General features: G+C 38.2%; 1 long non-coding RNA gene across 1 annotated transcript in view; it reads right to left on the reverse strand.

Annotated features, from left to right (window-relative positions):
* Positions 1 to 16,192, reverse strand: part of LOC126962735 (uncharacterized) — a 29,678-nt gene extending 13,486 nt beyond the window's left edge. Inside the window, exon 1 of the long non-coding RNA XR_007728795.1 lies at positions 15,768 to 16,192. This is a non-coding gene — a long non-coding RNA (uncharacterized LOC126962735). The remainder of the gene's footprint in view (positions 1 to 15,767) is intronic.
* Between the last annotated feature and the right edge of the window lie 2,807 nt (positions 16,193 to 18,999).

Here is an 18,999-nt window from a genome sequence, read left to right on the forward strand (position 1 = left end):
CGGTGACGTAACTTACTGAGAATCTCACATAGAGCTTAGGTAGAAATAAAACAGAAATCTTCTTGGAAAGAGTCCTATTCTCTTTTACATAGTTTTCCTCTAATGGGTTTGTGGGTCTGGTCCAGAATACGCAAAGCTGTCTAGACACAGGTCGCAAAGCCATGATAATGGAATAACAGGCATTGGATTGACATTGCATGATAACAGGCCAGCACTGAGGGAAGTCACAAAGCAGCACTGTTTCTGAAACTGTTATTTACTTTTTGATGTCCTTTCACCAAAAAAAAAAAAAAAGAAGAAAAGAAAAGAAAGAAGAGTTCAAGTTAGTTGTAGGGGAGAGGAAGAAAGTAATTGTCTGTGGACGGAAACAAAGCTGTGACTGAGAAAGGAGGTTCTACGTTATCATTGAGACTTGATGAGGTTTATATTAAATAATACTGTTAAAGGCTTGATGTGACATCAATTAATGATGTAATGCAGTAATTATAATGTGATTATAATTAAATTCCTGCAATGAACTTTATAGGTAAAAAGGAGATGAAGGAAATAAGATCCAAAATTCAGCAGTTAAAATGTTGTCTATGAAATAATTAATCAAAAAGATTTAAAATGATGGACATCAAAGAAAATCTCTGTACTGCTACCTTTCATTACAGGAAGAAAGATGAGCTTTTAACATAGAGCTATAAAGCAAGTGCTTCCACTCTCAGTGTCAGGCCTCTGAGCCCAAGCCAAGCCATCACACCCCCTGTGACTTGCACGTATAAGCCCAGATGGCCCGAAGTAACTGAAGAATCACAAAAGAAGTGCAAATGCCCTGCCCTGCCTTAACTGATGACATTCCACCACAAAAGAAGTGAAAATGGCCGGTCCTTGCCTTAAAGGATGACATTACCTTGTGAAATTCCTCTTCCTGGCTCATCCTGGCTCAAAAAGCTCCCCCACTGAGCACCTTGTGACCCCCACTCCTGCCCGCCAGAGAACAACCTCCCTTTTGACTGTAATTTTCCTTTTACCTACCCAAATCCTATAAAAGGCCCCAACCTTATCTCCCTTTGCTGACTCTCTTTTCCGACTCAGCCCGCCTGCACCCAGGTGATTAAAAAGCTTTATTGCTCACACAAAGCCTGTTTGGTGGTCTTTTCACAGGGACGCACATGACACTCAGCACAGATAATTATTTATAGAAAATAATAAACACGATTAAAATTACACCTGTCCCTATCGCAGCATTATGTAACACTCCAGAATCCTGAGCTTCCTGTTGATGTAGTTTGAGTTATTCTTAATAATTTCCCTAATTTGCTGAACACTACTCTGTGTTCTTTATACACATCATCTTATCAAATTCAATCCTCACAAGAACTCTGTAGGGTAAGTGTTATTTCCACCAATTTGGAGATGAGGAAACTGAGTCTCACAGAGGTGCAATGATTGCCCAGAGTTTCACAGGGGAAAGTGGTTGAGTCAGGATTTGAACCTTGGTCACCTGGAGGCCAAACACTTTGCTTTTTCTACCTTCTCCTGCTACCTCTTCTTAGGCCACTTGCTTTTCTGCAAAGCATCAATACTTCTGATTCTTAGGTTCTAGATTCTTCCTCTGGGATCCTCAAACATGTCCTTCTTACACACATGGCCTCTTTGAGCTGGAGCCTTGCAAAATGAGCAAAATATAATAGTGGGTGAGAATGAAAGACTGGATGACTGAGGATTAAAGAATCAGCAGAACCGGCTGACTGACTTTGCCTGTATATTGATTATTTTGATTCATCTCTTGTGCTACCCATAGGCATGAATTGCACAAACCTATATAGCTGATGGATTCTGGTCCTAGCCCTTAACTTCTGATGATGTCTTTAAAAAAAAAAAAAAAAAAAAAAAAAAAAGCCAGTTTCACTACAGTTCCATCTTTCAGCTCTTTAAATGAACTCTGTGCTTATTCCTGGGCTCTTAACATGGAAAATATGGAAATATTTTTTCCATGTTATTAATGCTGTTTTTAAAGAGTCATCAGTGCTTTCCCTTTGTGTCTTTGACATGAGGAAAGTCTATAACATTAGAGGACAAAGCCAATAAAAGAAACCCTGCTGTTGTTACTTTCTTAGCACCCTCAGATGCCTGTTGATATTCACATTCAGATAGGAGAGAACAGGAGGAAGCCACTTTTAATCAGAGCCCACATGCACAAGCACACATGCAGAACAAAAAAGCTGGAGGTGGGGAAAGAAACCATATTGGGACGTGTCAGGGACTGGATTCATCCTTGAAACTGCACCAAGTGGAGAGCTTGGGTGGTAGCTACAGATGTCTTATATCTTAAATGTTGAGATAGAGCCATGTCAAAAAAATAATTCAATAAATAAAGGACAGTTGCTTTTCTTGAGTGATACCAATCTTAGAGTCAGCCTCAGGTCAATAGCTATTTTTCTTCCTAGAGCAGGACACTTAGAGATACCAAATAAAAAAATCAGAGAGAAAAACAGACATCAGATAGTCTATCAGTGAAGTATATAAAACCCAGGACATTTTGAAGAGTTAGTTGTAATGACACTTCCAAAACTGATTGAATCAACCTTTAGATCCAGAGAAATGAAGTAAGCAAATGTGAAAGCAAGTGAGAAAAGGACATAACCAAGGTCTTTAGAATTTCTTTACATTGGGAGATGTCATAGTCAGTGAGTGATTGCAGATTCTTTGACAACCGGATATAATTCTCAGAAGATTTAGATTTCTTAATTAAAAAAATTATCTCCACTTGTTAGGAAGAAAACACTGCCTTTAATTAATATTAAGGGAGAGAAAATTCCCAATTTCTACAGAACTTCCAAGAGCTTTTAGTGATAACTCTTATTAACATTCAGGTAAAGTGTAGAGATACACATACATTTCCACTACTGCTGACACTGTATGTTGGTGAAACGATCTCCATTTTTTCATCCATTTACCCCTTACCTCTCCTTATTGTAGAGTCTGTAGAAGGTAAAATATCCAATTACTAAGCTCTTTTGTACTTAGAAATAGGCCATAAGACACAGTGCTGACCAAAAGCATACACATAGATGTTGCTGTTTCCACATCTGTCCCATTATCTCCCTTCCTGCCAGAATGCAGACTGGAGGACCGGAGCACAGAGGCCTTTATCAAATCGCAAGGTGACAGTTGTGCAGAAACATGCACCAAGGAAGGCAGGAGGAAAGATATCATGGGCCTGCATTGCAGATGCCATCACATAGAAGTTGCACAGCTCGAGATTCCCTAGATCTGGATTCCATTAATGTGAGGAAATATGAGTTATGCACTAATATGGAATATACGCTAACATGGACATGCACTCACATGGATGTGCAGTGGCACAGAACATGTGCTGGCATGGGATATGCTGTATGTGGGACAGGTACTAACCTGGGGCATGCACTAATATGGGGCATGCATTACATGGGATGAGCCCTAGCAGGGGGTGGGCGTTAACATGTGTTGTATGCTCACTCGGTACATGTGCTTATATTGGGTGTTTGTCAAAATGGGATACACACTGGCAGGGCATATGGGCAAATACGGAGTGTGCGTGAACACAGAAGATTGGCTAAAATGGGATGTGCATTAACGAGAACATGCATTGATATGGGACATGCTCTAATATGGGATATACACTAACCTAAGCTGTGCATTAACTTGGGATGTGCCTACTATGTGCTAGGCACCATTCTCAGTACTGTTTATATCTACTGTTCTGTTTACTTCTATAATTGTCTCTTTCAAATCTCATATACTTTATCTCACTTCCAACCAGCTTTATGATATACTTAAATAATAAAAAGAGATTATATTTTTCTGAAAATAAAATGGGAAATAAAACCCGTATGTACTACCAAGTGTGTATCTAAAATTATTTTACATTTATTAAGTAATATGCATTAATACGTGGTGTGTGTTACCTTGGGAGTTGGCTAACGCAGGGTCTGTACGATTGTGGACATGTGCTAACTTGGGATGTGCATGATCATGGGACGTGCTCTAAAACGGAATGCCAGTTAACTTGGGATGAGCTGACATTGGTCATTAACTGATATCAGGCATATGCTAACATGGGAAGTGTGCTCATGTGGATACATGCTGATATGGGTTCTGTGTTCAACCTGCCTTAAGTATCCCTGAGAGAAAAATCCAGAAAAAAAAAATCAAAACTCCTGATTACTGAAGGAGATTCCATAAGACGAAAACTACCTTCTGAAAACAACTTGAAAAATAAATATTCAGGAACAAGGGACACTATTATTTTCCTCATACAACAAGAAAGCATGAGAGAATGCTAAGGGAGTTCTGAGAAGGCTGCAGACTCTGTCAGTGGATGAGCCTCAGTTGTGTGGAACAGAGGTGAGAGAGCTTTTCGTTTGTTAAATCTCATAAATGACTGCATTTTTCATTCCCCTCTTATTAGATAGGTCAGCAGCCTCTGGAGTACCGAGTCGCCATATAGCTCCAATTCCTAGCACACACAGTGCCTTGCATAAAATCAGCACTTCATCTGTTGTTAACATTGATGCAAATGGAATATAGTCATTAGATTATTTTGATTCATCCAGAAAAATATATGAGAATAGTTTAAAAAGAAAAAAGTTAACTAAGAATTTGTTATATACTTCATATAAAAATAATCAATAATGAGAAATACATCTTTTATTTGGACTGCAATAAGCCTAATGAAAATATAATGTGTGTGAGTAAACATAATTTTCTTCTTCAACCAGGCTGCTGACTAGATAAGTTTGGCTTTTACATACCCTCCCCTTTTCAGCCACAGATATTAACCATTTTGTAAAAGGGAACTAGATTAATAATTTAACAAAGATGAGCTGAATATTTTCTTCTGTTATTTTGCCAGATAAGCAACCATGCTGTCTTACTTTAAAATCAATCTTAACTACATTTTCTATTATGTACTTTCTGTTGTTCTAAACAAGGCTAATTTATTTTATGCAAGTCACTGAGCAACCACCACTAAAATAAAATTGAATCTGAACCTCTCTTAAGAAACCCCTTTTTGTTTTAATTTTTTTAATCAGTCTTGTGAAATTCCATTTAAAATTATTTTTCACCAGAAGAGATTTAGACTCTTATAAAAATCACTCATTTCTGAAACACTGAAGAGAGTTTTTTCTAAAATAATTTTTTAATTTTTAAAAACTACCAAGCATTTTGAAAAAAGGAAAGCGTTTCTCTGACCTCATGAATATCCTCTCTATAAAACAGGGAATAATTAATATTTTTGAAGAATTTCCTCACGATTATTTGTTCAAAATCTTTTTTTTTTTTTTTTTTTTGAGACGGAGTCTCGCTCTGTCGCCCAGGCTGGAGTGCAGTGGCCAGATCTCAGCTCACTGCAAGCTCTGCCTCCCGGGTTCCCGCCATTCTTCTGCCTCAGCCTCCCTAGTAGCTGGGACCACAGGCGCCGCCACCTCGCCCGGCTAATTTTTTGTGTTTTTAGTAGAGACGGGGTTTCGCCGTGTTAGCCAGGATGGTCTCAATCTCCTGACCTTGTGATCCGCCCGTCTCGGCCTCCCAAAGTGCTGGGATTACAGGCTTGAGCCACCGCGCCCGGCCTTGTTCAAAATCTTATATAAAATGAAACAAGCTACTGGGAATATTTTCAATATTATTTATAAAAATTAGCATGTTAGTATATGATTCAAATGCTGGAATTTTTTCTCCTGTATATTCTTCAGAACAAATGATATTTTCAGGTGTTATAACTTAAATAAAATTTCAAGACATTGACATTTGGTCAATGACCAATAAAATGTTATACTATAGCAAATGTTCATATACTCTAAAAGCAATAGTTTAATACACAGCCATTGCCATTTATTTAATAATCTATCAAATATTTAGTTGTCACCTACTATGTGCTAGGCATCATTCTCAGTACTGTTTATATCTACTGTCCTTTTACTTCTACAGTTGTCCGTTTCAAATCTTGTATAATTTACCTCACTTTCAACCAACTTTATGATATCATTGAATAATACTTAAATAATAAAAAGAGGATACTATAGTTTTTCTGGATGTTTGAGTTTTGAAAATCCTTTAGTTGAGCATGGCATGATATGTTTCCTGGTTTAGCCATATTTGTTCTAAAAATAAAATGGGAAATAAGACCCATGTATACTACAAGGTGTGTATCTAAAATTATTTCTTACATTTTTAAAGTACATACGTATTTTAAAGAAAATAAAATAGGATTATGCTCTGGTCCTACCTGTACGGGATTTATTCAGCTAGTGTCTAATACATTTTCACAGGAAGAGATACAGGAAGTTCATCACGACTTTGTCTTCACACTTTGAATTTGGAGCCCACAGTTTTGTCTCATAATTTTTCTTTGGGACAGTCATCAAAACCTTTGAGGATTTGATGGAAGAAGCTTTCAGACCCACTGGCTTTGACCCTCATTAGTTTCTCCTATAGAATGTATTTTTCTTTTCTCCCTTCAATGCAGTTAGTGTCAGCACTACAGCAACCTTCCTTGTGCTGTGCACGTGTGTGTGTGTGTGTGTGCGCGCGTGCATTGAGTTATAGGGAATGTTAAGAGCACAGTTATGGAATAACAAAATAGCCACTGTCTGAATCCTGATTCAATTCCTTCCTGGGCATAATTTATAAATTCCCTGGGCCTGATTTTTCAAGAGTTCAAGCATTGTATCCAAGAGCTTTTAATAAATGGCAGATGTGTTTATTCTTGAGTGTGAAACTATCTGTAATCTCACTTTTGTAGCTGGTTGATTGAGTGTGGGTGAGACAGAAGGGGTGGTTCCCATAAATACAGTAATGATATAATAAATACTAGTTGAACTGAATGACTTCACTCAATATTCTCTGTAAAGAACCCTTAGCACACTCAGTATCAGAAAGAAGCTCACTCTTTACCCAATTACTGATAAATGTATAAAATATGCACCCATCCAACATTGACACTTCACTTTTTATCATTCTTCCTGGGAAAAACACTCCAACCATTTGAATAATTGCCAAATGATTTCCGCATCTGGACCAAATTTTCCATAGTTCACTAATGATAGCAGAAGAATCGTGTCAGTTAAAAAAAGTTAGTATTTATAACAGCTAGTTCAGCAAATATGGGAAAATTGTTTGGACACCTTATTTAAAAAAAAAAAAAAAAAAAAAAAAAAAAAAAAAAAACTGTGCAAGGACATGCACTTTCATTCCATGCCTTTATAAACTTGCTCCTCTTAACATCTTAAAAAAATATTGCCACGTTCCGACTTGGCCTTAAGCTTGAATCAAATTAGTCTGTCATAATTAATTAAGAGAGAAGACATTTTGAAATACACTGTTTGTTTTTCAGCCTCAGTCTGACATGTTGATGAAAGCAATTAGCAATGAGTTCTGCTACCAAGAAAAGCAGCCTAGCCCAGGGGATACAATGCATTTGTGGACAACAATTCAGTAATGAATGTTACTCTAATTTCCATTTAACTAGGCTATGTTCTCAGAAATAAAATATACTTTTAAATTTTATTTCAATAATTAAACTCCTTCTCTCTCTCTGTATTTTTAGTAGGAAAGTAATAATCTAGAGCAATATATTCAACATGGTGAGCCAGAGCTGATGAGTAGATCCCACTAGATCACAGAGGTCAGCTAGTGTGGGACAAATAACACCCCCAACAAATTAAGCAAATTAATATTTCTCTACTGAACAAAATATTAACTAGTGATAACTAAAATGCCATTTTTAAATTCCCCCAGTTCTCTCAAATAGTACTGAAGCTGCTTACGAGATTTGAGGAAGACACTTGTTTATCACAGGAAACTAAGAAAAGTATTTGCCATCTTTTAGCTAATTACAATACTTTTTGAAAGCGATGATTTGAGGCCAAGCAGGTAACTAAAGGAATACAAAGGCCATAATTAAGATATGTGACTATTATTGCTTAGTTATGGTCTCTAGATATTAGAACACTTCAGATGAAAGCCAGGAAAAAATAAGTGTGCATTTATCTGCATTACATTCCCCTCAGCCCATCCAATGGACGAAGGACAGGCTTTATAACTCAGATGCCTTGGGTATTACTAGCCTTGGTTTTTAAACATTATTTGTAATAAAGTATGTTTACATCCGTTAGCCCTGAGACAAAGTGTTTCCTGTTTGACCCCACCAAGTGCTCAAATTTTCCTTAATTTTATGTTTACCTTAACCAAAATTGTGATTTTTTTTTTTTTTACAATTGCAAAGTAAATAAATTTTGGCTTATGCTTCAAAATATAAATAGTTATTCCATGTACTTTTCACAGTTAAATTTTATTCACTATATCAAAAATTTCCCCCAATTGTTAGAAATTAGGGAGAATGTATCACCTTCCTTCTAGTGTGGTTGTGAACCAAACATGGTGCAAGAGGCAGAGGGTGAAAATTCTCACCAAGTATACATTGGACTTAAATCAGAAAGATGTTAGCTGCATTTAGCAGAATTAAAACAACAGAATATGCTTGTTTCTTTTGCCACGAAGCAAGATATAGAGTGTCCCAGGGTCTATTCGTTAAACATAACAATGGCACCATCAATGATTCAAGTGCTTCCATCATTCTCCTTAGCTGTGTCCAGCTTGCTGGCCTCAATACTCAGGTCTATGCTCTCTAGATCATACGCTGGCTGCCACTACCACAGATAACACGCTCACAGATGTCCACACCCAAAGGCGGAAAGAAGAATATGTTCCCTACATCTCTCTGTAAGTCCCTTGCTTATCTCTCCCATCTTACCTCCTTCCACACTTGATTTCTCTTGATGCATATTCTCTTGCCTCTTTGAGGTCCCAATGGTCTGTTACATCCCAGCTAATCCCAAAGTAGGCTGTAAATTAAGTACTCTATTTGAAATTTTCAGCCTTTGTAAGTAATAATGGGAGCACACAGAGATAAAAGGTAATAAACCACATTAGTACAAGTGATATAATCTCTGAGCCTTAAACATTCAAACTCCAGCAGTATATACAGAGGATCCTGTCCTTATGTTGAAGTAGGAGGAGTGGGAAGAAAAGAGAAAAATTCAAAACGGGAAAGACACGGAGGGACCCTTAAAACAGTCTTTTCTCATATCTAAAATTTATCAATGGACATCAGTCAGAGAAAATTAACCAATGACCAAACCTAAGAATTGTATTTGTTTGAGAAATCATATAAGATGCTCTTCATTGAAAGATGCTTCAAAATGCAGTTCAGAAACTGCATGGCTACTTGGCAGACAAGTGTTTCAGGAACCCACATGCTTGTATTGTGGGTGTCACACATAGGACATCCAAAAAGAGGCTTTGAGTTTTGGCATTTAAATGGTCAGAATATGGGAAGAAAAAAATGTAGCCTTTAAAAACAGATGTGATTTTTCGAAAGATTGCCACTTATTTCCTTCAAACTCAGAAGTTTTGTTTTCAAAAATGTATGGTTTCATCCCGATAACTGCATATCTATCTTTAAGACGTTTTTGCTTACACTAAGATTTGGGAGGCATCTTAGAGTTTGAGAGCTGTTCTTTTCTGGAGATTACTCATAGGTATTTTTACATAAGAATTCACAGAATCATAGAATATCATTTAGAAGAGAAAATAGTATTTAAACCCAACACTTCCATTTCTCAGAAGAGGACACATAAGCCCAGAGAAATGCAGTGACTCACTATATGTTATCTGAGGATCATTCACTATGATCAAGTGGGAGTTATCCCAGGAATGCAAAGACGGTTCAACATACACACATAAATAAATATGCTACACCACATCAACAGAAAGAAAGATGAAAAACATACGATCATTTCAATACATCCAGAAAAAGCATTTGACAAAATTCAATATCCCCTCCTGATAAAAATTCACTACAAATTAAGAGTAGAATGCATGTACTTCAACACAATAAACGCTACATATGAAAAAAACCACAGCTCACATTATACTTACTGTGAAAAATCTGAGTGTTTTTCCTCTAAGATCAGGAACAAGACAAGGATGCTCACTTTCACCATGTCTAGTCCACATAATACTGGAAGCCCTAGCCAGAGAAATTAGGCAAGATAAAGAAATAAAAGCTCTCCAAATTGAAAAGGAAAAACATAAATTGTCCCTGTTTGCAGATGATAAGGTATATAGATATCTCTATCTTATATAGAGAAAATCTTAAATATTCCACTAAAAACTGGTAGAACTAAGAAATTCAGCCAATTTGCAAGATACAAAATCAACATACAAAAAATCAGTATTTCTGTACATTAATATTAAACTATCTGAAAAGCATTAAGAAAACAGTTATTTTAATAACAGCTACAAAAAAGGACACCTAGGAATAAACTTCAGCAAAGAGGTAAAATACCTGTAAGCTGAAAACCACTGATGAAAAACATTGATGAAAGAAGTTAGAGAGAGCAAAAAAAAAAAAGACAGTCCATTAGAATACATGTTCATGGATGAGAAATTTTAATTTTGTTAAAGTGGCCATACCACCAAAAGCAATCTACACATTTAATACAATTCTTATCAAAATACCAATGACATTCTTCAAAGAAATAGAAAAAAGATTCTAAAATTATATGGAACCACAACAGACTCCTAATAGCCAAAACAATGCTGAGCAACAAGAAAAAAGCTGGAGGCATTATACTACCAGATTTCAATATACTACTGAAACAGCCTGGTAGTAACATAAAAACAGACAAATAGACAAATGGAGCAGTACAGACAGCACCAGTACAAAATTCATACCTTTACAATGATTTTGGATGAAGGAGCCAAAAACATACATTAGGGAAAAGATGTTTCTTCAATAAATTGTGCTTGGAAAATTGGATATCCATTATGCAGAAGAATGAGTCTAGATCCCTATCTCTCACGATATACAAAAATCAACTCAAAATAAACTGTAGACTCAAATGTAAAACCCGAAATCACAAGAGTACTACAAGAAAACAAAGGAATGTGTCATGACAGCAGGCTGAACAAGCACTTTTAAAATAAGACCTCAAAAACACAGGCATCAAAAGCAAAAATAGACAAAAGGGATTACATCAAACTAAAAAATATTTGCACAAAAAAGGAAACCATTAATATAATGAAGAGACAACCTACAGAACAGGAGAATTTAGTTGTAAACATCTGATAAAGGATGAGCATTCAGAACATATAAGGAGCTTAAACAACTCAGCAAAAAAAAAAAAACCCAAAAAACTAAAAAACCACCACATTCAAAAATGTTCAGAAGACCTGAATGGACATTTCTCAAAAGAAGACATACAAATAGCCAATAGTTATATGAAAAAATGCTCCACATCACTACTTATCAAAGAAATGCCCATCAAAATCACCTTGAGATATAACCTTATTACAGTTAAAATGGCTATTACCAAAAAGACAAAGAAAACAATTGTTGGCAAGGATGTGGAGAAAAAGAGAATACTTACAAACTGTTGATTGTACATTAGTACAGCCATTATGAACACAAGTATGAGAGTTTCTCCAAAACTTAAAAACAGAATTATCATATGATACAGTGAACCCTTCCTTTGGTATATATCCAAAGGAAGTAAAATCTGTGTGTGAAAGAGATATCTGCATTCCCATGTTTATTGCAGCATTACTTATAATAGCCAAGGTATGGAATCAACCTAAGTGTCTAACAATGAATGAATAGATTTTAAAATGTGGTATGTATACACAATAAAATACTAGTCAGTCATAAAAATTATGAAACCCTGTCATTTGCAACAACATGCATGGACCTGGAGGACATCATGTCAAGTGGAATCACCAGATACAGAAAGACAAGTATCACATGATCTCACTCATGTGTAGAATCTGTCAAAAACAAAGAGTTTATATAACAGAATCGGAGAGCAGAATAGTACTTACTGGAGAATGAGAGGGTATGGAAAAGGGGAGAATGGGGACAGATTGGCCAAATAGGCATGCAGTTACAACTGTATAGAAGTAAGTTCTCCTGCTCTGTTGTACAGTAGAATCACTATGGTTAACAGTAAGATATTGTATATTACAAAATAGCTAGAAGTGAGGCTTTTGAATGTTCTCACCACAAAAAAAAGGATAAATGCATGAAGGTGATGGATACGCTAACTCTCCTGATTTGTTCATGTTATTATATAACATATATATGTATCAAAACACCAAATTGTATCTTATAAATGTGTAGAATTCCAATGTATCAGTTAAAAATATTTTTTTAAGTTTAAAAAGAAAGCTGGCTCCTTCAGTCATTAGTTTTACAGTTACATTCATGCCACAGGGAAATAAACACTAGATTGGAAGATGCAGCACCTGTTCTCAGGGTGCATATATTCCACCTGAAGATACACAATTGCACATGAAACAGTTTATCATGAGTCACATAAGATGCTCAGCACAATAATTCAGAGAGGGATTATTGGCAAAAGAGGTGAGGCATCTGCTTCTGGGAGGTTTCTGGGAGAAGAGCACAGAAGAAATACAAAATATAAGGGTATCTTATCTGGAAATCATAGGCATTTTGAGGATTTATTTTTGTCTGCAGTAAACTTTTGATTTATTATTATTTCCACAGGCAAAGTATATAACAAATAATTTAATGGATTCACATATACCTACCTGCCAGTTACAGAAATAGAACATTACTAATAGGTTTTAAGCCATCTATAAACTTTCGCCAAATTTCATGTGATTATTTTTTAATATATAGTTCTAACCATCTAATATACTGGAAGTTAATGGAGACAAGTATCATCAAAGGCAAGATTTCACAATTGCAAAAAAAAAGAGCAAAAATTATGACTTTTGTCTGATTTTCAGTACAACGCTAAAGTTCCAGAAAACAATGATTTCTTAGCTTAATAATAGGCAATGCACATGCACTTTTCCCAGAAAAAAAAAATATTCCTCAGAATATTTCACCTGTGAATAAATGGGATGGCTTATTCAGAGGGACAAATGATAATTGGGTAGTTAGAATTTAAACTCAGTCCTCCTGGCTCCAGATACAGGGCTGTTTCTTTATCCATCACCATCTATTTCAAAGATACTTCAAAAGCTTATGCTCTGTAGGTCATCCTAGACTGGTTTCTAATACTGATTTTATTGCACATATTTATTCTTAAGCAAACTAGGTAACCTATATATGCCTCAATTCATATACATGAAAAATAGAGATAATAGTATTATACATCTTTGTTATGGAGTTGCTCTAAATATTAATTGAAATAATGGTTGTATAATGCTTAGCTCAGTGTCTGACATCAGTACATGCTCAGTAAATGATAGCTATTATTATGTCCCTTTCTCTTGAAGAAGATGATTTGAAAATCTAAGAGCAAACAGTGTCTGCATTTGAAATGTCCTTGTAAGTGAAAGGGGTTGTCATGTATGATGTGAATCATGTGAATATCAAGTGGGAGTAATCATTTCTGAGTGCCAGTTATCCCTAGGAGTATAATTATAACTATGTTTGGCCTATGGTCTTTTAAATTAAATATATAATTATAATATCTTACGTAATTATATAATACATATAATTTTAAAATGATGTATACATACATGTATATGTATATACCCAAATATGTATACATTCATATGTATATGTATGTATGTTTTGTCAATAAGGGGTGAATCTTGGCTCTTCTTTATTCTTGATTCAGTTTAGAAATAACGCAGGCTATTTCAAGGGCATGGCATATGACATCTTGTGTCCTCAAAGCCAAAATAGTCCTAATGGCAAATCTGCAAATTCTGCTTGTAAATGAAATCTTGAAGACCATTCTAGTAGATGTTTTGGATGTGAAACCTTTCATTTCCAGGAAGGTTGAAGAGACTGTTGCACCCTAAATAATAACGATCCTTGCAAAAGCTCCAGGAAGAGCACTCTCAAGATGCATATACTAAGATGTGTGTTTGGTCTTCTCTGGAGGGAACTCTAAAAAATTTGCATATGCAAAACTCTTTGCTTATTTACCAGTGCAGGTGATCAGTAAAAGTAGGTTTGAATCAATTTAGTGGCATTTTTACACAGAGCTTTAAAAATTGGATATTGTGAATGTCAACTTCCACAAACCCCACAGGCCTTTCAGCCAAGCACAAATACTAAAGCGAACAAGAGCATTCAAAGAGAAATAGCTGGAAATATTATTTCACGTGGAATGCAAAGGAAGATTTATAAGCAAACAGCTGGCCTTCTCCAAGATACTTTATAATTTAATCTATTTCATATTTTGCTTTTCCAAGGGACTTTGAAAACTTCAGGAAGAATGAAGATAACTGATGCCATTCCTTGGAACTGCAGACCGTTGCTTGGCCTTGTGTTGCCTCAAGGGAAGCCATGGGTAAGAGAAGGGCAAGCTTGTTCACCACATCATAGGAAAAATAATTGCCAGAAACTTGTCAAGTTTCAAGTTCTATTTCCTATGTAAAACCCCTGACTACCACCCTTTTCTTAACTTACATGACACTATCTCTCTCCTAGCGCATACGCTAGTCACATTCATCTTCTTTCTGTTTCTTAAGTGTACCAAACTCATTTCTCCCTTTCCAAATGTTTTTCTCCCCAACCACTATATTTATTCCCATTATTCAGAGTAAAATCTGCATCTCCAGTCAAGATATCCTAGGAGTCTAATATAAATTAAGTCCTCATGCTATTTTCTTTTATAGTAGCCTGGATTACTTCTTTATAAGAATTCTATATTGCATTATTACCTTGATCGCCTATTTGATGATTGTCCCTTCATTAGAGTATCAGTTTAAGGCAGGCAGGGGCTTTGTGTAGTTTATGAATTAATGTAGTCTAAGGAAATAGCAGTGTTCAGGTAACAGTAATCATTAGTGTTGGTTTAATCAATGCATGGAGAGGGACTTTTAGCTCCCTTGAAGGTACTTGGCAGTCAACCACCTAGAAATCAGAATAAAATTAATAAATATGAACCTTAAAATGATAGGCATGCCAATGAAAAAATAAAATTAAGCACTATTTGAAAATAATTGTGACCTAATAATTTATCATAGGTTTCAGTATGTTTCTTCTTGCTTCACTTCAATTAAACTGACATAAAACAAACATTGTTTCTTAAATATCCAGGGACACTGGGAAAAGGTGTTTGAAGATAATATTGTGTCAATTAAGGCAAAGCTGAAGGATCCAGTCCTTTCTCTGGCAATTGACTGGGCTATCTCTGCAGAGAGCTGCCTGAAAAGTCACAACTAATGCGAAAGCCCTGTTGATGTAAAGGAATTAACACAATTCCAAATCCTTGCTTTTCCAGAGCAACAGAATACAATATGCTCTCAAAAAGGCTCATCTGGATACCTCAGCATACAATTTTTTATTTTTATTTTTTGCGACGGAGTTTCACTCTTGTTCCCCAGGCTGGAGTGCAATGGCGCGATCTCAGCTCACTGCAACCTCCGCCTCCCGGGTTCAAGAGATTCTCCTGCCTCAGCCCCCTGAATAGCTGGAATTACAAGCATGCGCCACCACACCCAGTTAGTTTTGTCTTGTTAGTAGAGATGGGGTTTTTCTGTGTTGGTCAGGCTGGTCTCAAACTCCTGAAGCATACAATTTTTATCCTTTCCTTATTAAGTCAAGAACTTTCACCTTTTCACTTAAAGGAACTGATGGCAGCGGCAGCCATTTGGAGCGGCCCCTGCGAAGATGCCAGTCACGGCAGGCGAGGCACAGCTAGGGTTGCGCACTCCACCCAGAAGGAGCCAGGAACAGGCAGGAGACTCACCCCTTACTGTGTTGGCGGGAAGAGAGCCCTGCGCTCCCAGGCACAGCTGCATCTGTCCAGTCGCGGCTCTGGATCCAGGCATCCTTGTGCTCTCAGGGCCCCAGGAAACTACCCCCCATAGCAGGCTTGGAAATGCCTGCTCCCACTCCCGGCCTCTCCCTGCTCCCAGTGCCTACTCCGAGTCTGGAGCAATGTTGTGGCTGAGCCCGGGTGCTGTCACCACCCAGCTGGGTGTGTGCACGCTTGGGGTGGTGCTGGCATGCCAGGCCCCTGCTGCCTCAGCTCCCTCTGGACTTCGGGCACCGATGAGCATGGGAGGCAGGCCAAGGGGCTGAGGGTAGCTCAGCGAGGGCCTGCAAGCCCCCTTGGAAAGAACAGCCTGGGTCCCGTGAACCGCTTGTTGACGGTGGGAAGCAGAAAGGTTCCGGAGCTGAAAGGGGGTGTCTAGCGAAGCCCCACCTTCAAGCCAGGGATAGCCTGAAGCCTGGAGGCTGAGCTTCCAGTTCCGGGTGGAGTCTGCCTCGGAGAGTGAGAACTTACGGTGCTTTTTCTGCGCGTGCTCATGGCCACCCACAGACCAATCAGCATGCACTTCCTCCTTTCTGAGCCCATAAAAACCCCGAGGCTCTGCCAGATTCAGGCAGACAGTAGGACTACCAGCAGGGCGAGGGAGCCACCCACTTCCTGTCTCCTCCATGGGACCACCTGTCTGCTGAAAGGGGCTACTGACTACAGGTCTCCTCTCCTCTGAAAGCTGGATACTCCTCAGGATGATCTGTCTGTGGAAATGAGCTACCACTTCAGGTCTCCTAAGAGCTGTTCCACAGCTCAATGAAGCTCCTCTATGCCTAGCTTGCCCTCCAGGTGTGTGTACCTCCTTCTTCCTGGATGTGGGACAAGAACTTGGGACCTGCTGAATGGTGGGACTGAAAGAGCTGTAACATAAACAGGGCTGAAACACTCCCCTGTCCACCTTACGCTGTGTGAGACAAGAAGGAGAGAAGAGTTGTGGCTTTTCAGGAAACCCAGACCTAGGGGCTCCCCAAACCAGGGATGTAACACCCTTTTGGGGGCTCTGTGGTTTTTGGCATCTCGAAGCTTTTGGGTGCCACTGCATTTCCCCATCTTTGACGCCTGTGCCTGCAGAAAGCCGCCTGCAGTATGTCTTGTCCAGCTGCAGCATCACATGGAGCCGGCGCCTGTGCCAGTGCCTAAAGCTGCCTGTCCTGCCACAGCAGCCAGTGTGCCTGGCTGTGCGCAATGGCCGAACCCTGCACGCGCTCGCCTGCATGCTCCTCGCTGCTCTGCACCTGGCTCGCCCTTGGTAGTCGTGGGATCCAGGCCAATTACACGGACTGAGTGCAGACTGCCAAGCCGAGTGGGCAGTAGGGGCCAGCGGGCACAAGCAACACTTACGCAGGAGGTGCCACCAGCCACAGAGGTTCCCGGCTGGCAAAGTGACACCCCAAGGATCCTGTGACAGAGCGCTTTAGGGCTTCTCTTTGCCATATCCGAATTGCCAGCAACACTTGCGCTTTCGGGAATGTCACTGACTGAAATTAAATGAGAGTTTTATTAAAAAGGAAGAACAATAGAGGAGATAATGGGAAGTCAGTCAGCCATGTCTGCCACACCTATGATGGTCTCATGCAGATAAGCTAAAATTAAGTAAAATAACGTTTACTCTAACACAAGTACTGCAATCCCATGACAGTTGATCAGATAATTGAGACAGCTGCTAAGTGACTAATGGGTGGGGAACAGAGGCAGGATGGATAGGCTACACAAAGGTATGATTCACATCCTGGGCAGGAAAGAGCCAGAAGGCATGAAATTTCATCATGCTATTCAGAACAGCACACAATTTAAAATTTATGAATTGTTTATTTCCGTCCTGTTCTGTTTAATATTCTCAGAGTACTGTTGATTATGAGTAATTGAAACCTTGGAAAACGCAACCACAGATAAGGGGAGACTACTGTATATTTAAGGTGTACAACATAATGCTATGAGAGAGAGAGAGAGAGAGAGAGAGAGATAAAATAGTCACGTTAGTGGCACAAACATATCTACATATCTACATATCTACATCTCACACAATTACCTATTTTATCCTCTGTGACAAAAGGAACTATAATCTACTCATTTAGCAAAAGTCCTGAACACAATACACTATTAACTCTAGTTCTCATGTTGTACATTTGATTTTTCCACCTGTTTATCCTACATATTTGCTACTTTGTATCCCTGAAGCTACATCACCTCATCTCACCCCCACCCTATCCTGACCCTGATCACCACCGTTTTATTTTCTATCTTTATATCATTTGACTTTTTAAAAAATAGAGTTTACATATAAGTGAGATCATATAATATTTTTCTTTTTGTGTCTGGCTTACTTCATTTAGCCCAATGAAAATTCGATTTGTATCAGTATCTTTATAAAGCAACTCATCTGAGAAATCTTCTCTTGCTTCCTTCCTGGAGGGTCCCGTTGCCCTTTCTTTGTGCTTTCTTAGTGGCACCGTGACTCTCCTCTCAGGCGGCATCATACTGCAGGGCAAACATCTGTCTCTCTCCTCTCACTAGATGATAAGACACTTGAAGGAAGGGATTGTATCTATTTTTCGTACCTTCAAAACCACGACTATAATACCTCAATAAGCATTTGCTCAATGAGCAAATGAGTGTATGAATAAATGAGTGTTATTTGCTTCATGGCCTGGATTCCTCCATGGCAGAAGCTTACCTGCATGAGATCATCACAGGTGTGGCAGGTATGACTGGCTGACTTTCCAATATCTCTTCTATTCTTCTTCCCTTTTGATTATATTTCAGTCAATGGTAGTTCCAAATAAAATATTCATTTTCTATGTATTTTTTAAAGACTAGAAAGTTTAAATGGCAGTACTTGCCAATGAATATAAGCAAATATGTGTTGGAAATTTTGGGAAATGTGTTGCTTTTTTAATGAAAGCATTATCACTTCTTGTTGCTTCCCTCTTTTTTTCTGCCTATAATGCTGACATAGGGCAAGCAAAGAAGTCTTTCTGCAAGATAAGAGAGAAATCCATGTGCTAAGGTACAGGGAGATAGAAGGAACCTGGTTCTTTGAGCAGCCAGGATGACCTAGGCTTGCATGATTAAAAATGGAGCAGCCAGGATTACCTAGTCCTCCTTTTGAGCAAGCCATTATGATAGGGTTTCTTTTACATACAGCCTAATAAAATCC

The sequence above is a fragment of the Macaca thibetana genome, chromosome 9, assembly GCF_024542745.1.
Source record: "Macaca thibetana thibetana isolate TM-01 chromosome 9, ASM2454274v1, whole genome shotgun sequence".
NCBI classification, from domain to species: Eukaryota; Metazoa; Chordata; class Mammalia; order Primates; family Cercopithecidae; genus Macaca; species Macaca thibetana.